This window comes from Tachypleus tridentatus, chromosome 4, assembly GCF_004210375.1.
Source record: "Tachypleus tridentatus isolate NWPU-2018 chromosome 4, ASM421037v1, whole genome shotgun sequence".
In the NCBI taxonomy this organism is placed as follows: Eukaryota; Metazoa; Arthropoda; class Merostomata; order Xiphosura; family Limulidae; genus Tachypleus; species Tachypleus tridentatus.
The window spans coordinates 46999027-47025842 of NC_134828.1; the positions used below are offsets into that span (position 1 = coordinate 46999027).

At 30.5% G+C, this 26816-nt stretch overlaps 2 long non-coding RNA genes across 22 annotated transcripts in view; one reads left to right on the top strand and one right to left on the bottom strand.

Moving 5' to 3' along the window:
- The window catches only part of LOC143249068 (uncharacterized), a 59204-nt gene that overhangs the window by 28605 nt on the left and 3783 nt on the right, over positions 1 to 26816 (top strand). The window lies entirely within an intron of this gene.
- LOC143249062 (uncharacterized) overlaps positions 1 to 26816 on the bottom strand; it is a 241299-nt gene that overhangs the window by 15305 nt on the left and 199178 nt on the right. For 4 of the 21 annotated variants that reach the window (XR_013027444.1, XR_013027443.1, XR_013027447.1 and 1 more), the window contains exons 1-4: positions 25696 to 26194; positions 19395 to 19500; positions 15839 to 15997; positions 2283 to 4645 (exon numbers count right to left, since the gene is read on the bottom strand). This is a non-coding gene — a long non-coding RNA (uncharacterized LOC143249062). Of the gene's footprint in view, positions 1 to 1969; positions 4646 to 11138; positions 15098 to 15838; positions 15998 to 19394; positions 19501 to 25695; positions 26195 to 26816 lie in introns of those variants that run through there. The other 17 variants (XR_013027436.1, XR_013027442.1, XR_013027435.1 and 14 more) reach the window with 14 other exon arrangements.

Genomic DNA, 26816 nt, shown 5'->3' on the forward strand with positions numbered 1-26816 from the left:
TTTTTGAACTGTGTCTAACTGATGATATCACTACACAAGTTGTGAACCACTTTGTAAACATGTAGCTTACGTTACCTGAAGAAATTATGTAATGCATTGGTTACTAATGAAAATATCACAGGAAAACGTTTTGTTTTTTTATTTATTTAACCTAATCTAAAACTTATATTTTATTTACCTTTATAATAATAAATAATACACATGAAAAACTAAAAATATAGTACTTATCTGGGTCTTTTTTTTTATCAACTCTTAATTAAAACTATTATTATAATGGTATTACTGCACTAAATGATTTTTAGTTAATCAAAAATGCAACAAAATATACAAAATAGCATGCTTAAAGCACATATTGTCCTAGGACTATCAAAATTTTCTGGCTTTCTTACCATTCAGTAAGACCCAATAAAAATTTAGCTAAACTTGCAAATGTGTTTCCTGTGGGAATAAAATTTGCACTGGAAGCAAAATAAACAAACTCCTGAACAGAAAATTATGTAATATAATATTTGGATTTCTGTTGGTTAAAAGTAATATAATTTTAAATATCAAAGAGAACTAAATATTGGAAACTTGTGAAAGAGAAAACTTAATTGTGGGTGTGGCTAAAGGGACTTGATTTTCTAGTTTATAGCTCTGTAACCAAATAAGATTGAAGGCTATAAAAAAATTATACTTTGTCTGAGTAATAACAATATTACAATGAGCGACTTGTGTCAAATTTTGTAGATCTTCAAGAAGTGGTCAATAAATAAGAGAAGAGAAAATACTTAAAATGCAATTATCACAATTCTGAAACAATGGAAAATTGAAGACATTTTTAAATGTTGTCTTATAAAACTAGGAAATTAAAACTATAATTTCCAAATTTATTTTACAAGCTAAGTTTTGTTGCCAAGTTTACTTACCATGATAATAAAAGTAACTTTATTAAATTTTGAATATAACTCAGTAAACTCTCATGACATGCCTCAAGCAATATGATCAATGTAAGTATGAAAGAACTAAAGCCCAAGCACTGACCCTCAGGTACTCCATAATTAACAAGGGTACAGTTTAATTGAGGCACTCAAGTGATCAATGTTGTTTGGAAAGTTTAAATAGTCTCAAACCAGGTACTCTACATGGAAACCATAAATATGTAAAAAGCCACTGATCATGCGAGTACTTAGTTAATACACTGAACTTTCAGAAAAACATGTCATTCATATACTGGTTGACTTGCCAAACCTTTATCTTTATTTATAATTACTTTCACTTTCATTTCTTTCGTAAATTATCCGATATTTCCAGCTGTTATTTCATTCAATTGATCCAAAATAACAGTTCTTTTCCAATAAATGATAAGACTGATACGATATGCATGTTCACGTAATGTTGGAATTTTACCTTTTTTTCTCAACACTTTACTTATGTTTATTCATTTTAAATTTTAAGTTTCTTTCACTTTGATCAATGTATACAACAAAGTTAAAACTATTGCTTGCCAAAATTCCATCAGTAACAGCCTTTTATTTACTAGTATTCTTCAGCTTTCCTCACTACCAAAGTTAGAATAAGTTGACTAAATTTCATTAAACAATGTTTATACCCCATTATGACAAGAGGGCACAATGTTAAAATTTAAAAAACAATGGCAAGGTACCAGCAAGACTTATTTTTATATCAGTGTGATTGGTTTATGAAATTAGTTATTGTTTGCACTAGTGGAGGTCAGTACTTACAGAGAATCAACTATATAACTATTCAATGTATTATGTTTATTTCCACATTCCATCACTTTTCTCTGTATTAAGTCATCTACATCTATTCTTTACACATGTTAAACTGAAGATGAAAAAAGTCAAAAACAATATTCACTTATTATAAAATGATAGGAGTATGAAAATGTATTGTAAATTAAAATATACATATAGAAAGACATTCTCAGTTCCTATTAAGCCTTATTCAAAACTTAGATAATTTAAATTTAAGCAAATTACTTAATTATTAATAAATACATCTTAAATTCCAAGACTCAATAAATAACTGAGTGTGGTATGTGACTAACATGGAAATTTTGGTCTATTTATATATATATATATATATATAAATATCACTATTCACTTTGGTTAGTGTTGCTTTTTAATTACCTTAACATGCTAATAAATAAATGCTGGTTAAATTGCTGAATGGTACCAAAATTTTTTCAACAAACTGAATGACAAGTTACTTGAAATGTTTAAACTTATTAAAGTTACATGAAACTAAGCAGATACTAAATACTATAGAAATTAACTTACTTTCCACTTACAAGAGTGTCCTCACACATTCAAAATCACAGAATCTTGGCAGATGGTTCAATTCACATAGACAATGCCCAGCTTGTTGAAGCTTGTTTCTGTTTGTGCAGATAGTCATGACACAACACCACTGATATAATACAAAATTCTGCTTTACCACATGTAAGAAAGGAGTGTATTATCCAATGTAAACTTTTAGATAGGCTAGAATCATGATTTATCTGGGTGATAAAAACACAGCATTAGAACATTTAAACATGAGGTACAGCTCAACACAAGTACTTGTTTATAAAAAGTTATTCTGCATTTTCAAAGATTTTGTTGCTCAAAAATTATATCACAATGATCCATTGATTTACTCTGAATATGTAGATGAAGATCAAAGTTACAAAATAGTAGGTTATGCTCTAATTAATATATATTAAATGAAAGTGTTATTTTTCTATCTCACTTTCTGAACAAATGTAATACTTTTTATTCACTTGAAAGAAAAATAAAGACACTAAAATATAACTACTTTTTTATCTTTAACCCACACATCAATTTTAATACTTACACAAAAAAGACACAGTACAAAATTTGTTCACAAGCACACATCGTTACTCAGTATTTTAAGTTTGGTATTAAATCTTTCTTATACAATACTTAAAGGAAAATTACATACAAACAGAGGCTTTAAAGAAGTTTGATTTTTATTTTGTTGTTGTTTAATAAATGTAACAACACTATCAACCTTATAATAACATTACTTGAAAACAACAGACAGCTGTCAGTTAGGTTTGCATTGAGCTGAGCCAATTTTCTATCACAGTTAGCTTTAGAAATCTCTATACAAGTCATACTTATTCACCAAGCTGATATCATATCTCTTACTATACACAAATATTGAAAATTTGTTTACAAGGAATTTTCCAAACATGAATTCAAATGTCATCAGTTTAAGACTATGACTTGAAATGTCAACTCTATATATTTCAATTTTTTACACATTTTACTAGTAGGATAATATTATTTGTGAATATAGATGTCTGTCCACTGCATACAATTATGAATAAGAAAATAAAAATTTAATTTGTGTTTCAATTATGTCTGTTGTATAATTTTTTTAAATTCTGTTCAGAAACAAAATGTTTTGTTGAGTTCTAAGTATTTATGTGTTTGTAATTAAGCACAAATATACACAATAGGCTATCTTTGCTTACCCACCATGTGTATCAGAACACAGAACCAATTTTCTGGCATTAAAAGTCCACACACTGTGCTGCTGGTGATAGTGCAAGAATTCTAAAAACTCTGTTAACAAGTGCAAAAACATGAATAACTCATTCAAACTTTTGACATAGGGGTGTTATAAAGTCATTCTGCTCTTAACAAGTACATAAAAAGGGAAAATTGTTTGAAAATGTGATAAATACTCATAATACCAACACTGCTGTAAGATTATTGGAAGTTACACCTTTATAGTAAGAAGGAATATTTTAAAAACAAGTGCAACATTTCAATCTCTCATGCAATCATTCTCAAGAACAAAAGTTTTTATAATAAAGAAGGTTCTAGTAATTATATCAACACTCAACACCCTTAAAATGTGTTTAAAGAACTTTTAGAAAAACTGTCTATATTCACAGCCAAATATTTGCTTTTTGTGGTTGTATAAGAAATGTAAGTGAAGTGATACAACTCTAAATATTTTGGTACTTTCTAATAATCAACTACAGTTCAGAAAGAAAGTATTGTAAAAATAATTTCTACCAGAATAACTCTAACTGAAATTTTCATCTTGAAAGGCACCTCAGGGGCTAAATCAGTAAATGAACAGATCAATCACACCTAGAATTCCCTGTTCTTAATTTTATGACAGCATGTTCCCTTAAAATATCAAAAAATATTACAAATAATCTTTTCCATATTTTGAATCCTTAGCCCCTATATTTTCAGTGTCTTATCAAAAACTCTGAGAACAACAGTAAACCCTTAAAAAGTATAAAAGCTAAAAGATTTTCTATTTAAATGCCCTATTTACATTCCATTTTCATGGCAGTGTGATCCACAATTGTTTTTATCCATTTTTGTTAATAATTTTACCCAGTTTGTCTGTAATTCCTCCTTATTATCAAAATGTAGATTTTCTTATTACTACTTCCTTTCAATGGACTGTATCAATAACCTTTTATTGATGAGTCAATCAAAAATGTTAAACTCTATGTGTTAAACAAAGAAAATACTTTTACTTATTCATGTAGTCTAACAAAAATGTTTATTACCCTTGTAATTCCTGAATATTTAATTTGGACATGAAGCATGGTCTTCACAAATCAGAAACCAGGAAGTTTCATGGCAACAGATACACAAGAAACTAGCAACTGAAAAAAACAAATAAGATTAGTAGCAGCACAAGAGAATCACTCGGTAGCAAAATGCTGTTGATACTTATAGTGCAAGTACCAGTTTTAAAGCAAACATCTGAGCACGATTCCATGATGCAAGGTGCTTCTAAGAGAAAATCTAGACATTTGTATACTTTTGAAGGTATCGTAACAAAGAACATATCACACAAGAAAATATACACAGTGTTAATATGTTTGTTGATATGGACAATCTATCAGAAGTAGCAAGGGAGTTTTGTAAGTGTCTCTGAGAGATTGGTTGGTTGGTTGGTTTAGTGTTTTATAGCACAAAGCAGTTAGGCTATCTATGTCAAATATCCAGTAAAAAAAGTAAATTTAGTAAAATTCATAAAACGAAATTAAGGTAAAACAAAATAATGTTTAAAAAAACAACACATAAATAGCATAAAACCAAAATTTACATCAAGTCTACAACATTAAGAGAAAAACTACAGTAATTCAAGTTGTAAAGGACTTTCTGTAGTGTAACTGTAATTATCGTAACTCACCAGGAGGACAAAGAGGTAAGTACAAAAACCACCATAAGTCACCTGAAGTTGGCCTTTTTAATCCTGGTTCCAAATTATTTGATGTTATGGCCATTTTCAAAAAGGAAAGTAACAAAAAATGTTTTAAAAGAAGTGTAGCAAAATTATAGACAGGATAACTAATGGGTAGTTCAAACAGCAGCATCAGGCACCTGAAGTTGGCCTTTCCAGTCCTGGTTTCAAGTGATTTTAATTTTACAGCCAGTTTCTAATTTCAAATCAAATTACATATACTGTGATTTTCAAAAAGGGAGCCACATTAAAAATGTGTAATGTATATGTTAAAAAACACTTAAATGGCATTAAAAAGATTAATGAACTTTATTATCCATGAATGTTAATAAACTAGACATTAAAGCATATTTATACTTAAAAGTTTTATACTATCTGATACAGAGATGCCAACTATTTCAAATGACTGAGCGTAGTGATTGTAGACAGAACCCTTCCACAGTTTCAGTCCTTTTAGATTTGCCAGAAACAAGACAATCTGGTAAACAAGGGCCTCTTTTTTTCCAACTTGTGAATGATCGCATTGGTGTTTCTATGCTGCTTAGAAAATGATAAATACCCATCAACACGAGCGCTGATTGGCTGACAAGCACTGATGACATAACTATGAATTCCCCCATGTACCCAGTAGGAGAAGCACTGCACTTAAACTATTGGTAGATGTTGGAGATACAAATATTTTTTTATTATTTCAAGCACAAACATGATTATTGCAAGTAGCCATTTGGACTGTCTTTTATTTATTATCAAAATTTATTTGTATTTTACTAGACATTTTCTTTTCACCCCTTTCAAGTCCTGAGGAACAATTTATCACTTTATTGTATTGGCCAAAATAATATATAATAATTTGGGAGTTGCAACAAGTTGTAATATTTGACTCTGTGAGCATGTAGTTGTAATGTATACACCAAAATCGTAATGATTACGTTTAAATCATAATGGTTGGCATCTCTGCTGATGTTCATGATTTAATTTGTCAGGTATGAAGTTTTGTGCTCAGAAGCAAACAAAGTAACATTTTTTATTACTTGGATAAATAAAAATTTATTTATTACCAAGAATAGAGAAAATTGTTATCTCTATTTGCAATTAGTTTATTATTATTGTGACAATTGATTAAGTCATAGCTTTGATTAAACTGCACAAAACTAATCAATGTAAATACTGCCTGAAGGTAACCAATTAAATTTTCTAGTTCTAAACACTTATCTCAGTTGTTTAGCATGCAATTGGTACGACAATACATGCTACAATAACATGAAGAGGGAAACTTCAAGTCATTTCTGCATAGACCACAAATTATTTGTGTACACTGGAAGGTTATGTTAAATAAACAAACAATACTGTCATCATAAACTGAGACAAGTACCTTTATAATGCAATTTTTTCATACGTATGATGTAGCGTAGGTTTATCCATACCAAATGAATGTTTAAAAAATCCTCTTGATTCTTAAACATAAAATTCCACTTCCAGAAGAAACTCCCTTCCCCCCCCCCAATACACAACAGAATGTTTCAAAACTTTCCAAACAATCACATTTAAATACTTTTCTCTTCATAACATTCCTTAACTGTTTCTAATTTCATGATAAGGACAGAAATAGTTGTTCACATATGTACAAGATATTGAAAATTTGTTCACTGACTACAAAACTTTGTACCAACAGAGACCAATTCCATGTCTAAAAGTAAGGATGAAAAGACAGTGAAAGACCATACTTACGATGCATGTACTGAGATGGTATGATTCACCATAAAACCAATTCTTAAATTTTTGAAATCATAGAACATATTTTAATAAGCTAATTTTCTTTGCTCTTATAAGAAAAATAGCAAAGGTGTCACAAATTAGCCTTAATATTTGCAGAACAAGTGTCTAATCCTCCATAAAACAATTCTACTGTTGATCTTATCAGTGAAAAACATTTTCCAAATTCATGTTCATTCATTAAATCTTTTAAAAGACTTTCTCAAAAGCATCATTTTATCATCAGAGCTATCGCTCTAGTAGGTCCCAAGTCTTTCCAAATACTTGAATTTGTTTGATTTTCATTTTTTTGGAATTTATAAAACATTTTACACTAATAACTTTTGTTATGCAAAATGAAGTTGTAACCTGTTTCTGTCAGTATTTTTTTATCACAATTGTTAATATGTATTAGTGAAAATAAATACATTTTAATGAAGTTAAATAGTGAAATGTGTAAAATCAGAAGGAATGACTCCATTAAAACAGCAAACCTAAACCTCTAACAAATTATACTAGTTTGTTATAACTCAAAAACATGAGAAGTTATGGACTTGAGCACCCACACCTCTCTTTCCTAATTTCTAATTTTATATCTATAAGTAGGGCTTCTTTGATTTTGCATTTGTTTTCCTACTTAGCATCTGGGAGTCTCCTATGATAATGTGTTTACGACATTTGTCGTATTGAAAAACATGCAAAGATAGTTTTTTGTGTTCTTTGAATCTAGTTTCCATTTTTCTGCTTCTTTCCCCAATGTAGAAGTCATGACAGTTGTTGCATTGTATTTTATAAATCATGTGTGTAGTTTTTATGTGTAAAAACATGTCCCACATCATTTTCACATGTAGGAAGTTGTGGGCTTGAGCACCCACGTCTCACTGTCCTAACTTCTATTTCTAATTCTGTATGTGTTGCTACTCTATTTCTTATATGAGACTGGTGAATGGAGGTTAAGACTGATAGACAGTGTATCCCCACTGCAGTGTGGTTCCTATTTCTTAAGTCATCTCAAAACCCTAGGGTACATATGATCCCACACTGCAGCTTGTACCCTGGGATATTTTCAGTCAATGCAGCATTTTTTTTATTTAATTCTTTTTTGAGTTATAACAAACTAACACACACATGTGAATACTATGATTACTGATATTCCATTTCTGCCTTTACAAATGTATCATTAATGTAAGAAAAAGGTATAACTTGCATAACTATCAAAGTTTCTCCATTTAGGCCTATACAGTTCCCCTGGAAGTATACAAACTAGCTTTTGATACATATAAATATCAATGTCCCAAAATAAACTTAAAAAAAAACTATTATGGTTATTCTAATCAAATGATGTATACTTTTCACCATACTCATCTTCCAACTGATACAATAATTAAGTTTCATGCAGAATGATACAAAAATATTAAAATGATTAACATCAACAGAGAATGCCTTTAAAAATTGCATAAACCCCACAAACAATATTATAAATAAGTAAGAAAATAAACATTTTATTAACATTGTAAAAACTTCTAAGTATCAAACATTATTATTCTGTGAGTAGAAATATTTAGTACTAAATATTAAGCTATTTGTTGGACCTCAAACATTGTGCAAGAACATCATAATTCATGGTTTAATTACAAGTACTCAACTGACAAAATTAAAATTATAAAACAATAGAAAAATGGCCCTGTAAATATTGTAGGCAATATATGTTATTCATTTATTTATAATTATTTTTAATATTGTATCATTCCCACTGATATTCTGAACCAAACTAATTTAAATTCTCTTAAGTCTCACTCTAACTTCATGACTGGCATGGCCAGGTGGTTGAGGCGTTTGACTCGAAATCTGAGGGTCGCGGTTTTGAATCCCTGTCACACCAAACATGCTTGCCCTCCCAGCCGTGGGGGTGTATAATGTGATGGTCAATCCCACTATTCGTTGCTAAAAGAGTAGCCCAAGAGTTGGCGGTGGGTGGTGATGACTAGCTGCCTTCCCTTTAGTCTTACACTGCTAAATTAGGGACGGCTAGCACAGATAGCCCTCGAGTAGCTTTGTGCGAAATTCCAAAACAAACAAACAAAAAAAAAGTTAACGTTCGTTGTTTTTCACATGTAAATAATATAAATAAGTTTTTAAAAATTATTATTTATAATAATTTCATAAAATTTTTAAAGTTTACAAAATATTTCCAAACAATATGTATGTTAAATATAGTAAAGTAGCAATTTCTAATAAAGAGAAAACTCAATGAAAATATTAGAAATGTAAATAGAATGACACTAGATGACAGCACTACAGGTTCAGGATGAGAAGTTAATTTTTTATTAATGGAAGATTCTTGAAAAAAGGCACACAAAAGAGGTGATGAGTTAATAGTGTGAAACTGTCCTCGTTTTCTTGTAAGGAAATTTTTTATTAGAAGTAAAAAAATTGATATATAAAATATTTTTACAGACTCATCTTGTGTTATCCCTATTATTAACAGTAAACCTTCTTGAATTTACAATTGAAGGCAAAGAGAGCTTTGAGAACATGGCTGTATCATGCTAAAAATATCCCTGGAAAAATGTTAATTTACTTTATTCAGTGAACTTTCTTCAAAGATAATAACATCTGGGGCAAAATCTTGCGATTTGCCAATCAGCTATTTAAGGGGGAAGATATACATACAGACATGATCACCAAATGGGAATTATTAGGGTTGTAAAATTTGTTCAAGGATTATAACATAGGATGGGAAATCAAAAGATGGAATCTCTAACACAAAAATGTAAAAATGTCTTAACTAAAGATAAATAGCAATGTATAAATAAACTTCTGTTTAATCCAGATTGTTAAATCCTCATTCTTCATATGAAATTATGAAATGATTCAAGCAAATAACTCAAAATATTGAAATATCCTGTATCATGTTAAAAATAAAATTAACTTTCTTTTTCCTTCCCAATCACTGTATTTAATATCACATTAGGACATATGATTGCATGAACAAAAGAAAGAGGAACACTAAAAAATGTATCAGACAAGGATACATTGCTACAGCTGTACCAAACTATCCTTAAAACATCTCAAACTGAATGTTATGAAATAAAATATAATGCCACAATAATAATGTATGTTGAATAAAGTTGTAATGTTTACTTCCATAAAAATAATTTTACATCATTATAAGCAGAAGTATCAAATGAGAGGAACATCTTGATAGTGTATCATAAAAATTGTCTTCTTATTTTAGTTGTTAAAAACAAACAGTAACAAAGGCTGTAGATTATATTCATCACGTTTTTATGACCTACAAATGAAATGATGTCTGACAAAAGTACTTGAGGGAGAAGTATATGTATCTAGAGTTGCAGAGTAAATGTCACTATTAAAGAACTGTGACTATACAGCAATATCTGTAAGTCACACACAGCCTATAATAAAACAATCTACAAAAAATTTTTTGGAAACTATGTACTAGTCATTCTGTTAACAACTGTATTATTATTTCTTAACTTAAAAAACAACAACCAACATCTCATTGAAGTATGCTTGTTTGTTATTGGATAAAACAACATAGTTTCATATAATATAGTACTGGTAAATACAAACAAATTACTTTTAAAACATTAAAAATAAACACCAGCTAACAAAACAACACTAAGTGTACAATTAACTTTTAATGTATTCTATCCATTCATCCATCCAATATTTTCAGAAACCAAAACAAATAATAAATATACTGTGTACATAAACATATAAATATTGCTCTACATACAACTCAAGCAAAAAAATGGTATTATTAAACAGGATAAATTTACCAAAGATTTATAAACTGATTTTATGGAAATTATTTGGTTTGCACACAAGACGAACTTGAAAACTATCTCCCAAAAACTCAGCAGGTATGGACAGATAGTTACAATGAACTATTCTGTGGAAAAAACAAATGTACCCCACAAACAAAAAAACATACAACGTACAATGCATATAAATATCTTTCTCAGTTACTAAACAAAAACACATTCCACAATACTTGATTTCTTCAAACTGAAAAATATCAACATCTAACACAACCAGAAAAATAATTATTTTATACAGTTTCTTTGCAGCAGTTATAAGTTTATTATGATTAATAAAATATTTTCCAAACACACACACACACACACAAAAATAGTTCTGACTTGTTTTATTTGAAATCTCCTGATAAATATTATATTTTAAAGTTAGTTTCTCTGATAAATTTTTATTATTTACACAAAAGCAAAAGCATGACAATATTATCAAATTTTATAACCTTTTAACGAGTGTTAAAATCCCAATTGAGTTAAATGGTTTTAGCTGTTTCCAGAAGTGTAAAACTAAACATAAAGAAGCACTTCATAGTTCAAAACATCAAAGCAATATACACATATTTACACTAATTATTCATGTCCACAGTAACATGCTATTCTGAAAAAAAATTGCCTATGGTCAAAACAAAGTAATACAAAAGGCTGGGACAAGAAACAACTAAATGTTGAACATTCAAGAGTAAGCAGTTTGAATCATGACGTGACCATTGAAGTCCAACCTGACAAAATGGATTGTAAACAATTAAGAGTGTTTGTGAAAACATTTAAGAAACACAGAGGCTGATACCTTACAGAAGTTTCCACCCTTCATGATGGTTATTAGCTTACAAATATTTTGAACCCTTAAGACAACTGATGGTCACAGAAAATGTTAACCCTTATCACTAATCTCTGTTACTGTTGAAGGCCTGTGTAAGGGAACTTGCACTATCATTAAAAAATTGTTTCATATTAGTTAAAAGGCCACTCTGACATTTTTTCCCAACAAATAACAAAAACAAAACATGAAAATTTTTACTCACTATCTAAACATGGCTATCTTTTGTTAGAATTTTATATTGCTCTGTACCTTTTTCATTTGTATGAATCTTTTGAGTGTCTGATATGATTCACAATAGGTATTCCATGAATTAAAAACAACAACATGATATAGTACTATACTTGTACTAACATAAATTAATATGTAAATCACGAGTACTAAGTCTTCTGTTTACAATCAGTAACAGGAGTAATGTCACAAAAATTCTTCTTCATTAACATATGTTTACTAGTAGTTCTAGTGCTGTAAACATCTACAAGTTTGGGACCTTCAAAATTGGTATTTCATGTAGCAAACCATCTACCAGATAGTGGGTTTTATTTAATGTAAAGTACAAAAACTGTTGAAAATTATAACCCATAATAACCTGATGATGTATCATTCATTATGAGCCTAAAATGTACAGTACAACATAGCTAATAATTATTTTATCTAATTAGTCAATTACAATTCAACCAGTAGCATACTTATATGACAAGTAAAAGGCACAATTTTAAATGTTTCATAAAAGATAATCACAACTAACTTCTTTCAGTGTCAAATTATTAGAGAAACATGTCAAACATAATTCCCATTTTTAAAAATCTTTAAAAGTTCTTTTCCCATTTGTAGACTATCCTACCAAACATTTCTTACAATCATGAGATGTGTGAGATTTATTTCAAAATAAACTGAACACTGGCTTTCAGATACGCAGCATGTAAATGGGTTTAATATTAAGTAAAAACCAGCTGCCAGCTATAACTGTCTGATGTAAGTAGAGGATGAAAAGTCTGTTTATACAATGACAAACAAATTATACTACTGTGTAATATTACTACAGACATATTTGTTTTGTATATGTTACAAACAAACTGAATTATTCTATAGTAGTAACATCATATGCTCTTCTGCATTAGTTTGGTAAACAACTTTGTCAAATTATTTAGCACCACAAAACAGTCACTTCATTGCAACATCAAGGTACAGCACAGTGACAATCATTTAGCCACTTATTCTTGTTGTAGTAATGTTTGTTTGTTTTTAGCATCTCCCACTATATTAGAGTATACCATATTAGCAGGGTAACAATCACATTACCTTTTTTTTTCATTGTCATAGTACTGTGTTTTTCTAGTGTCTGCCATTAGGTTGCAGCAGTTGTGGTATAGTAACAATCATTTAGCCATTTATGGATTATTATTATAACAATGTATTATAAGTACCCTTCATTATGTTACAGCATACCAGTCAACTATACCTAAATTATTGTACATAATACTAACTGTTCTCTCCTGTATTGTCTGCTTACCATTTTACTCCACCACATACCAGGTTGGCAATTTTACTTTGCATCCACATGAAAATGTTTCTTCCAGTAATAACTGGGACAACACTTGAAAAACTGTATTAAGTACCATTCTAAAAATCTCATAAAGGCCCTTGGTGTTTGTTTTGAAAACACATCTTTACAGATATTGTTTATACAGATGACTCTCTTAACACAACTATATCAGTGTGTTGAATCATAAAGAAGACAGTTTAGATCTATCATAGCTGCTACTTATTAGACTACGAGGTTTGTTTATATTCTAATATCTGTATGTAACTTTACAATTAGTTGTTAAGTTATATTCAGAAAACACAAGGAATTCAGTTGTGTCACAACAACAGTTTATTAGATGATTCAAGTTCATTATCTACTATCTATATATTACCTTGAGACCAAAGAGTTATGAGCTAGCTATTAAATCAAATGGAAAATTACAAGAGAACTATAACACTGACCCGTGTTTAATGTCTTTTTTTTATCATTTGTGTTACGATCACAATTTAATTATTTTTTCAAACTTCCCTCAGAATCACACTCTTTCCATATTCCATAACACAATAAATGGGCTAAACAAAAAGTGATTTAAAACTGAGAAATAAAGCAACACATGGGTCAAATAATTTTAATAATTTAGTGTCATAAACGTTTTTGTCTCTCACAAAATTTTAAAACTATATAGCCAAATAATCAAAAACTGGTCAATATATTTTGTTAGAAATAAGTAGAAAGTGCACTTCTTGGCTTAATTTCCCTTTATGGCAGACATTAATATGGTAAGCTCTGCTGCTAGAACTATCCATTTTTAACAAAACTGTGGTAATGATAAGAATCTTTATATTTTATTAATATTAACTGAAAGCCTGGTTCACTCACTTCTCAGAATAATTGATGTCAATGTTCTTAACATTGAACAGTCACATTTTACTAATTCATAAAACACACAAAAAACTGAATGGATACGAGGGCTGTTCAAAAAATACGTGGACTGTTTGAATTGTGCAACTCCAGTTGGTTCCAGGGAAATCCGCTTGGTGTCGCTAGGTTCGCACAGATCAGCTGATTACGACACCATTTCCCGATTGCAGATATCTTGCTGTGAAATTTTGTGTTAAACTTGGAAAATCTGCAACTGAAACTTTTGCTATGCTGAACACGGCTTACGGTGATGTTGCTATGAAGCGTACGGCATGTTTCAAGTGGCATAAACGTTTTGAGGATGGTCGACAGTCCATTGAAGATGATGAGCGTCCTGGACGTCCTTCCACGTCAACTGACGACCCACACGTCGACAAAATCAACACCCTGGTGCGGGCAAGTTGATGTCTGACTGTCAGGGAGCTTGCTGAAGAGTGTGGGATATCAGTTGGATCTTGTTATGAGATTTTGACCGAAAAATTGAAGATGCACCTCGTTGCTGCAAAATTCAGCCCTAAGAACACGCGAGTTTTTGGCCAAACACTCGATCACTGTTCTTCCCCACCCCCCCTACTCACCTGACCTTGCTCCTTGCAATTTTTTCTTGTTCCCCAAACTCAAAAGACCCTTGAAAGGAAGAAGATTTGAGATGATTCCCGAGATTAAGGCAAATGCGACGGAGGAGATTATGGACATTACAAAAGAAGCGTACCAGGACTATTTCAATAAGTGGAAACACCATTGGGATAAGTGTGTGCGTTGGGGAGGAGAGTACTTTGAAGGGGTCCTAGACCTGTAACTTCTAAATAAAGTACATTTTGTTTTATGATGTCAGTCCGCGTATTTGTTTAACAGACCTCATACTTTCCATCAAGCCAGTAATTATAAGAAACCAAAATATGTAACAAAGGATAGAATTAAGTACAATTATACTAATCACTGTTTGATGTTAACTGTCTGAGCAGTTTTAGGGCAGTTTCTACCAACCTCTTCTTGTCTGCTTCTCTCACCCTTAAGGGAGTAAAGAACATTAATTCACACTAAAAGTATGGATAGGTCAAATTAATATTTTAAAAAATTAGTAAATTATATTATTAAAATTGTACAAATCCTTTTCATTCACAAGCCTGAACAAGACCTACCTAAGAAAAATAAGACCCTTTAAAAAAATGTTGCATTATTTGAAACTTGTATTTTTAAGCAATAATTTTATTTCTGAAACAACTTGAAAGGTAGTTATACACTTTTCATAAATAAATAAACATTGCAATTGGTACAAAAGCATGCATTATAAAATATAAAGTGTAAACACACCATTGTAAAGTAAAAAAAACAAACAAACTTTTTATCTTTATAACACAAATTTGCCCTAAACAATGTTCTAGGTAACACTGCATAACAAATCATTTGCTACAATAGAAAACTCAAGTGATTATTTGGTAATTAAATAGTTTTGGTTTCAGACACGTAATCAGAATTTGTCCATCACCTCCAGATTTTAAGATACTGTAGTATCTCACTACTTTATCAACAATATGTGTAATACCATACAATCAGCTCAGTTCAATAGGTTTATACTGTGAAATTAAGTTTACATAGAAAGTTTAATGAACAAAAGGAATAAATTTTTGATTACTTCAGACAGTAACTGTATTGTATTGGTGAAAACTCCATATATATTGTTCATATGTGCTACTTGTTCTTGATAAATTATAATGACTTGAACCAATTTTGCTTCATTCCCATACTCACCTTTTCTGCCCAGGAATATTTAAGGAGTCCCTCAACTGAGCTTAAAATGGGCAGAGTGATACACCTCTCTCTTAACTGCTTCTCACTCACTCACTCAGTTGGTTACTTTGTCTGGCTCTGTACACACTCAAAACAAAGTCCATCTTCCTCACATCATACCTGTGATATAATCAAATAAAATCAAAATTTTGTTTTTAAAATATTTTAAACTAGTTCTCTGAACATAATTCTTTTATACTTTTTAGAAAATTATTTCATGTACTGACTGCTTTCTCTTCAAGTAAAGTCCAAAAACCACCTAAACAGTTTATGCTACATTTGTGTTGTTCAGTTTCCAAATCTGGCTCCACACAGTGGCTAAATAAAAGAAGAGCAATTGTGTCATTGACAATTTCAATGATACAGTGTGAGCCCAAAGATCATCTAACTAACTGTTATTTTTGCATTAATATTTCTGCATATTCAGACAAAACTAAACAATACACTAAATATCCAGAGATTGCATCTGTGATGAAACCAGTACTTCATGGGGATGATTTTCTTGTGTCACATCCAGCAGCAAAGTGGGAAACAGAAGTTATACTGCAAAAAAGACAATGAATCATCTTTACTTCCTTCATTTAGTAATTTTACCCCTGTGGCATCTCAGCATAAATTGCCTCATCTGATCACACAAGATGAGATAAATGATCAGATTTGTGACTTGTTTTATACTGAAACAGCATGGGGAACTTTCATTTATGGCAATGGAATTTATTATAAAAGTCTTGCTTCTCACTACAGCATGCAAGATACTTTGTGTTTCTGTACAAATGTTGATGCACTTATTGAAGAATCAAGTACTGAATATACTCTCAAGAAAGAAAACATTTTACCAATTCATCTAAAGTTAGTGTGAAAACTGTGCTTTTACATAATGGGAACACTAAGCCATTGGTTCCTGTTATTAATGCTCTGAACATAGTAGAACATGCAGCTTATTCCTGAAGCAATCAAATATCCACTACTGCTAAGTCTATAAAGTGAGTATACCAAACACTGTAGCTTTTTGTCTGTCTGGGATAGCCAATATCAAAAAATGCATTTCAAAAAAACGGAATGGCCAGTGAGAAAATTACGTTCCAGGAAAACAGAAAGTTGAGTTCCAACTTTCAGTGAATCATCAAGATATGTTTCTTCCCCCACTCCATCTGTCTTATAAGTTTCAAAAAGTTAGTGAAGTAAAAACTAAAAGGTCATATTTTTGTTGGGCCACAGATTTGGGAAGTGCTGATGAATGGTGATTTTGAAACATTAATCAGTCAGAAAGAACTTACTGCGAGGAAATCACTCAAACTGGTTGTTAAAATTTTCTTAGGAATTTACAGAGATGAAAACTATGTTGTGACGATTAATGATATCCCTGAGAACAAGAGGAAAACTGGGTCCAAGATGTTACTAAAGTTACACTTCTCACACTTTCAATTAAGTTTCTTATCAAATGATCTTGGTGCAGTGAGCAATAATCTTGGTGAGCACTTCCCTTAAGTTATGTCTATAATAGAACAGTAACATCAAGAAAGACAGTGGAATCCTGTGATGACGGAAGATTACTGTTGATTCTTGTTGTATGAAACTAACAACATACATTAAAGATGCAACAAGTCAGTCAGGTATTTTGTGAAAAGAAATAAAAAATAATACCATGATGAAAGTTTTAAACATAGCTTAAGTGTATTTTCAGTTTTTGAACATTCTTAAATGCAATTTTCAATAAATAAATAAAGTCATCAGAGAGTTATTTTCATAATATATAAGAATATTTAGAATAAACCTAACATAGCTCAAAAACTAGAGGTGATCAGTAATATTCAACAATTTTTAGAATCAGGATCAACAAACTACTCATGAACAGTTGTATTTTTATTGTAGTGGAGAAACTTTTGTGGGCAGTGTAACTTCTAAACATATATAATTACTGTGCAAAATTACTCAAACACTTATATGATTTACATATTTCTAAAAAATTACTTTGATTCAATGACTTTAGGATATTTCAACACATAAACAAAAAACATGAATTTTATCTCATAAGTACAACTCAAAGCTGATAGTTAAAACCATTTATAACTTCTATTATAAAGAAGCTTACACATAGAACAGCCTTAAATATAAAATTTTCAAAACTACTTACAGATCAACCTATACAAAGTATATACTTCATGATATTCCTACAAGTACCTATATTCTTAGTTATGCCAACTAACAAGACATGCTTTAACAGATATGAGGTGTTCTTTCATTATAAAAAGCCCAGACACCTAGTTATCATAAAAAAAACTATCGTATTTATATGCAAGAATGTATTAATTATTGTGCAAATTTGTGGTAAGCACTGTTAAATATATGAATAAACAAACATTCTGAATTTAAGTGGTTTTATATTAAATGAAACTAATTATGGCTAAATTAACTTGCACGTTCATGATCATTAACTTCAAAATGTAAAATAGAATTTTAGTTTTGAACATTATACCATAAATTTAAGATTTTATTTCTAACTATCTTAGAAAAATAATATATTGATAATATTTATCTACTTTGTATTCAATGTTTTATTACTCTCACATTACACGTGGAGATGAAAATCTAAGAATGTTTATTTAATTTGAAGCATTGGAACCTATCATCTTGTGAATATGTGCAAATTGTATGCATGTATGGTTAACTGACTACACAAAAGACATTCAACTATTATTAAACTCTCGACAGTTAAAATTGATTCATTAATAATTATGGTATTAATACAAAGAATTCTCAAGTTATGTCTAATATATTACTGTGATAAAAAACATCTACAGAGAGAAACTTTTTGGTAATAAAATCTACAACTGTTTCCAACTTCTGATCAAAACAAAATACCTATATAGTTCAAATAGAAATTAAACAAGAAATGAATATTATGTACATCTAACATATCACCATACTTATTATGATTAGAAAGTATTAATTCATCTGTCATGGTACCCTCAATGCAAGCAAATTTTGTGCTATAATCCCAAACACAAGATTCAGCTAGCTTAGGAGGTTTAGTTTTGTTCTAAACACATATCTTAAGATAACAATGCAAAATAATCCTCGTAAACAAATATATATCAAACAATTTAACCAATACTAAAAATAAACTAACATTAAAGAAAGAAAAAATAAAACATTACTTTATTCAGAGTCTACAACTATTTATCATCTCACCTTCATTCTTTCTAAATTTGTATTTACACCTGTCAAAGGCTAGTTGAGAAACTAAATAAGACTTAACTTTTAATTTAAAAAATGAAACTTGACATCTTGCAGGACATGTCTTGGAGTAAGACATCAATAGTATCAAGTATCTTAAGGGCAACATATGACTAGGTAACTAAACATACAACTTTTAAGGTGACTATATGTTTTCATTTTCCATTTTTGAAAATCAAAACATGTATAATAATTATTGGAAAGACTTTAACAATTTATAATAAAGCAGTATAATAGTGATATTTAAAATTAACTTTGATTACTTTTATGTTCCACTTACTTTTCAAGCAGAACGACAGCAACTTGTGGGTTTACCCTTCAATACTTGCTATTTTCTTGTCCATAGTCATGAAAGTGGGTTGCCCAGTCCCATGTCATGAAAAGATCTAGAAGTTATAAGAAAATATAACTACAAAAATTCTACAAGAAAAATTCCAGTGCACCAAAATAAAGTAAACTGTTATATCTAAATTAACTAACAAAAATTACATGAATAAGGAATTGTACACCATAAGTCAGAAAGTAATAATAAGAAATCAGTTTTAGTGAAAGGAGACTGATGGACTCTGTGACTAAACTAAAATAATTGGAAGATGTGATATGGAAAAATATATGTAACTATTTTACTTAGTAGAGTTTCCACAGTTAATACATCTTTAATTATATTTATTTGTTTGTTTTTGAATTTCATGCACGAGGGCTATCTGCACTAGCCATCCCTAATTTAACAGTGTGAAACTAGATGGAAGTCAGCTAGCTATCCCTAATTTAACAGTGTAAGACTAGACGGAAGTCAGCTTGCTGTCCCTAATTTAATAGTGTAAGACTAGACGGAAGTCAGCTAGCTATCCCTAATTTAACAGTGTAAGACTGGAGGGAATTACGTACTTTAAATTCACACTTAAACACAACTAGCTATCATCTGATCTTAACATTAGTAACGGAAGGTGTATTTAATGGCCTAAATATAAGCATTGGGTGTAAAACATTATTGTAACAAAGGCTTAGTTGAAACACTACTCCACTGAAACCCTTGGTAATTTTTTATCTTACTTTTGTCTATACCTCAATGTTAATAAACAACTGAAAAAAATATAAATAAAATGCTATCTAACTTATCATGGTGCAATAAGTGAGCCTAGGGTATTATTTGTTTTATAATTAAGCTTAAAAATGTACTGTGCAATAACTTACTCTAAGCTCAATAAAGACAAAATATCAATTCTAAATCTAAATAATTTCTGAATTAAATTGTTTTGTTGTATTACCAAAGTTGACAAGAATAAAAAACAAACCAATAAATACATGAAACATTCACAACGTAAATACCATAGTTGACCGAACAATATCAATTGGTAGTTTTGTTACAAAACAATGATATAAATTGTAGACCATTACTATTAAAACAAAGAAGCATGACACAAACTGTTTATTATATATATTAACACCAGAGGGACATTTAGAGTGTTCCTTCTACCACACACATTATACTCTTTAACACTGTAAATACCTGACAGCCATAAAGCTTCTTATTTCCAAAGAATGCAACATGTAGATCTTCAATGTTTTCAGTTTACTAAAATGTTTAGTTAAAATAAAGTTATTTCAATTTTAAGTCTATCTCATGCTACGTTTATTATTTTTATAAAGTACTTCACAACTTGTTCTTAATGTTTCATGAAAAATTCAAAATCTTCCTATTAACAGTAAGCAGAGCCAATCTTTATACATATACTCCAAAGGTGATTTACAAAACTGTAACTTTTATCTCTGTATTTCTATTGACTGGTGGAACTTTTAGGCGAATAGGTCTATTCAGATACAAATAACTATTTTGAATCTATTCAATGTTACACAGCGTGGCTTTCAAATGCATCACTAAACTTTTGGAAAAGAAATGACAATAACTAGCATATTGAGCAAGAGCAAGAATTTAAACTGAACAAAATACACTATTCATTTCAAGCAGGCCAAACTAGCCTAACAATCCTTTGACTGTTTATGTACATGTGAAACTGAATAAGTGCTTAAATCTTTATCAGTTCAACATATAACCCAATAAAGGTGACATAAAATATCTTAACTCGATTGACTATTCTTTTTTTAGGATAATAAAGAGCAATGATTAGTCGGGCACATTACAAGTACAGATGTTGATGTCATTTATGTCAATAATAACAGAAGACATTCCTGTCATGTTTAGATGTGCATAAAAAATTGTGTGCATTACATGAAAGATGGCCCGTGACAACAGTTAAAAAATGTTAAAACAGTTTTCACAGAAGAGAAAAATAAAAAAAGGAACAGGAATTACTGAAAATGATAATGTAAATAAATGTATAGGAAATAACACTAATATATGGAAAATAGAAAAATGAATAAAAATATAGGTGCTATTAATATTGATATTAATAAAAAGGAAACAATACTAAAATATGGGAAACAAAAAATGAATAAAAATATAGGTTATATTGATAAAAAAATAAAAATAAATTACAAAGTTGTTTTGAAATTTTTTTTAAGAGATGCACAAAGGTCATTAATTCTATGACTAAGAATGATGTCACACTGTAATAGAATTTAACAATGCTATCCAATAAACATCCTTAATTTCTTTGTAAAAGTGGAAAAGATTCACAAATAACAATGAACAGTTATGTTGAAACTTGAGAAAAGTAAATAACCTTAAACAATATCAAACCTAATGAAGGACAGTTGCTTGAAACACTAGTTAAATAATATAACTGTATTTGTCCTTTTTTAACTTTAGGTGTTTATAAAAAACAATATTTCTTTTGTGAAGTAAGAGAGGATTCCATATACTGAAGACCAGCACAGTGATTCCTTGTACCTAGAAAAACATGAGACCTGTACAAGTAAAACTTTATACAACCTTCCCTAACAATGGCTAGTGACCAATAAAAGCCAGCCTATTAACCTGCGACACACATCCTCTAATACAAAGAAAAAAGCAATTTGCAACAAAATTCACATAATACAAACATGAAACTCCCTTGAGTTAAAAAAAGAGAAAACAGACATCCATGATGGTCACTGAATATTTAAACTACTGTATGTATATCAACCAGTCTCTGTATCAAGAAGACTAATGATTGATTTTCAGCCACGACCAGTAAATAAATAGTTCTTTGAAATTTCCAAGAATATGGAAGCAGATTATTAGTCAAAACACAGGATAAAAAAGTAATGAGTAACTAGTATCTAGTAGTTAATAAAAAGTTCTCAATTAACAATCAGACTGAAGTGACCATACAGGTTACCAACCATGACAGTTCATGAGCATCAAAACCATAAGATGAACTAGACAAATACAAAAACTTGTTCACCATTTACCATTCAGATAACTGGACGAGACTGATGTTTCAGGCAAGACTAAGAAAAGAGGATTCTAAAGTATTCTAGAGATGTTTTTCAAGCAAATTAGAATGACCAAATACAAAGTTTACCAAAATAATTATAACAGAAGTAACCAATCTGATTGACAATTACTTTGAAATTCTTTTAAAGCCTGTAGAAAGGTCCAGTGATTTAGTCAACAAAAAAAATAAAAAAAGAGAATAAAAGCAAATAACTTCATGAAGAAATCACAATTCCAAGAATTACGTGACAAAATAAGTCACTCTCATTTACAGCTGTGATAAGACATGTAACTGGATCACTTGAAGTTCAAGAGAGCAAAGTCAACAAAAAATGTATCAATTACAAACATGTGTGACATTTATAATCACAAGTACAAATGCCATAAATACATTTACGGATGTCACTGAAAATGAATGTAAATCTCGTGTATATATTTGGTTGCCAGATATATAAAAACTGTTCCTGACTGAAGCCAACAGGCAAAAAAATTCCAGATTAAAATGCATACAGAAGCATTTAAATGACATGGTCTTAAGTATTCACATCAGAAACTCAATGATGAGTAGTGTTGATAAACAAAATAACACTGAAAGTCATATCTGTTTATCTGATCAGAACAGGAGCATTTTAAAATTAATGTATATGCAAATTACTGAATTATGTGCAAAATTTAACATCTTTACAATCCATGCATGTGAATGAAATTAACATTATAGTATATAATTTAATGTTTATGTTGTCCAAGTTTTAATTCTTTGTTACAACAAAAACATTTAAAATAAATATTTTGCTTACATAGTTTGGTTGTCACATGATCCAAGTTATATAAAAAAAATCTCCAATTTAACAGAAACTGACTGTAAACACATAAGCTCGCAATGCATACAACTGTCTAGATGCCAATGTATTTTCACATGTCCTTTTGAGACACACGATATATGCAGTCTTAGAACTCAATCCATTGCAAAAGAGAAATAGATTTTACAGCCTTTTATGGGTGGTATGCCAATCTTCTATACTTTGGAAACAAATTTATGATGTACAAGAAATTAGTTAATACAAATGTATAAAGCTGTTATAAAGAGCTCAGTATACACTCCATTCCACCAACAGTTAATATGAAATTGGCGTACAGTTTTTGTACTGAAGTCGAAGTAACAGCCTGCAGTACTATTGTCTACAGCACTTACAGTGGTTTGTTACCTCAAAATGCTATAGTTAGAGACAGTTGAACTGTAATTAAATCTAATTTTTATATTTTAGTTGCCTATGTATAATTTATGTTTTAAAAATCCTATTTGAGTGATTGAATTGTTTTTATAAGCTTAACTTGTTTCATGGATTGTGAAAGCTTTATAAACAAGATGGTATCTATAACAGCCATCCTGTTTTGGCAACACATCTATGTGGGGAATTTGTCAATATAACTTCTTCATAAAAGACCTATTGGTATCAGTTAACATATTAGAATAAATAGACAAAGAATTTTAAAGGAGAATTAAAAATAAACTATAAATGAAAAGATAAAGACGTTAAATTACAAATATGTGAAAAAAATGACTATACCAGTGAATTTCTATAAAGATGTAAAAGGTATGTACACGTTTTTGTTAATTTTAAAAACATTTCCCTGCACTCTCTGTTGATGATGATAGAGTTAGTAATACGGTGCATAAAAGAGAAAATAAAGTTCAAATATTTACCTTAAAAAACAGCAACTGATGTTCATTTATAAGGTTCTAGAGGTTATGCAAATGAAATGTAAAAATGGTAAGGTGAAAAGTATTATTTTTATACTTTACACAAAAGACAGTTGATGAGAAAGAACCAGAACAATCCCAAGTTCTTCCACCATGCTGTATCAAGACGATTGTAGGACGTAGGCACCTACTCTTTGTAGGCCCTTCCAGCCATACAAGTTAAACCAAAAATTAACTTTTAAGGAAAATTTTCATGGACCTATAGTTTTCATAGGCCCTAGGCACTGTGCCTAATAAATAATTCAGCCCTGCCTCCACAATACAGATAAAGTATAATTGAAGGAGGAAGTCAAACACATTCACTACAATGTGCAAAAACTTATGTTTTTTGCTTTTACTCTATATTATAAAACAAAAAAGGAGACTGAGAAACTGATTGAAAGACTATGACAGATAGCCAGTCTTCAGTTTTAATGACAACAACAAACAGCTGGAATAGAAACTGTGAAAGAGATGATTTCCAGATTCAATGTTCTGTTGGACAGAAGGTCTTGAACTACCTCCAACAGAAGCTGGCTGTTAATGGGATCCTGAGGAAGGAAAAAAATGGATATCTGTGATAAAAAGAGGAAGGTAAAGGAAGCATAGGACACATCCAAATAATCCACCAATCTGTGGTGAAACATTGCCAAGGGGAAGAAAGTCACACAACTGAGCTCCCACCCAGTTATCAACTGGTACTGTTGATATTATGATGATCTACACTGAAAAAACACCTGGAAAGAGAAACAGGTAAAAGCTGGGGAGCACTAGGATGGGAAACAGGAATAGGGGCTTGTCTTGATTCCAACTGTGGCAAATCTGCTACCAAAAACAAAAGAGTAGAGTGTTGATGCAGGTGTTCCCAGCATGCAATTCCAAAGGGTCTGGAATACATTTGAAAATATACTAAGAAACAGAGCTACACATGATTTCCTAAGTGGGCAGCAAATAAATCTGACAGAAGTCTGCATTTTGACCCAGTATGTTTCAACAACAGAAAAATTATGTATGTAAGGTGAGAGTAGAGAATGAAAAATGAGTTATCTTAGAAGTAACAAAGGAGAGGCTGTTCCTCAAATTCCTCAGGACTTTGTACAGTGTATCTGAAAGTTAATGTATGGTAGATAAATACCACAAAAGTAAGGATAATACAGAGGCATGGGTTAAAAGCAATGGAAGTCAGGGGGTACTCCAAAATTGGCAAAATAGATTCCAACACCTGTGAGTCTTACAACGGACAGGCTATTTGATGGTTCGTCAAACAAACTGTCCACGACACATAGGAAGCAAGACATGCTGGAACTCTCAACCAATTATGAAGTAAAATGCTTTGTATGAACCCTAATATCCAAAGAAAGTGGGAAAACTAAATATGGTAAAGAAGAACTGAGAACTATCATACAACAAAAAAGGATGAGGATTGTAGGAAATCATAAAAAGGGATAAAACATCACATACCTGAGAAATCATACCTAAATACGCAATATTAGACCGAGCTCACTCTGCAGGAGGTGTACAGGGAAACATGGGAAAATCCTGTGGTGGAAAAAAGGCTATAAAAATCTTTCTCGGAATGAACAGGTTCAGATTGTTCATGAGGTGAATAACTTCAAGAGAAAGTGGCTGACTCACAGAACAATCAGTCTCTCATTGAATAATTGCATTAACAGGGTTGCTTGCACCTCCAGCCACAGTTACAAAACCGGCACTCTGTGCTATATCTACCTCATATGCTTCGTAAGCACTCACAAATTTTTCAAAAACAAACATGTACAATATTATATCAACTATACTTTGTCCTATCCATTGCCTACGACCAAACACAATAAGCACAATATTTATATAAGCAGTTTGTTACAGCAACGAATCTTACGGTGAAGACGTTTTCTAAACTGATAAAGTGTGATCACAATTAATTATACTTGTGAGAAGACATTGATATCAGGCCTGTGATGTAATTAACTCTGCGATTTTTATATTCAGCCCCCTAGGTATCTTCATGGGAGAAAATAAATAAATTTCTTTTTCTTGTAATTCTGTTCCAACCAGTATGTAAACAGTTTGTTTATGATGCTTTTATTTTTTAATATTTTAACTCAAATTGGGGAAACTTAAGGGAAGAATAGAAACTTTTTACATTCCGTATATGTAATTTACCTGCCAGACGAGTTGTTTGAACTATTTTCACAACAATAATTGTGATTATTTAGCAAGTATTATTGTGAAACAACAATGTCTTATTTTGTAATAAAATAACGTAAACATTAGATGTTTTTTCACACATATTTCAATTTGTATATTTTAAATTCAAATCAAAGCTCTTTAAAAATGGAACTGTGGTTTCTGTAGCCTTATCATAAATTTCACACCTTTTTGTTTCTGTACTTTGTCAGCTTTTAGCGTTTAATCCGGAACTCCGGAACTTTTATGATATATTGTTTGTAGTTCTTACGTGCTTGCAATATTTATAATATTAACAATGAAACAGTATCTTAGCAACACAGATAATTAGAAGACATTTTGGAAAACGTTCAAGTTACTACTGCGAGCAAACTTTAAGATATAGAGATGGTGAAGTT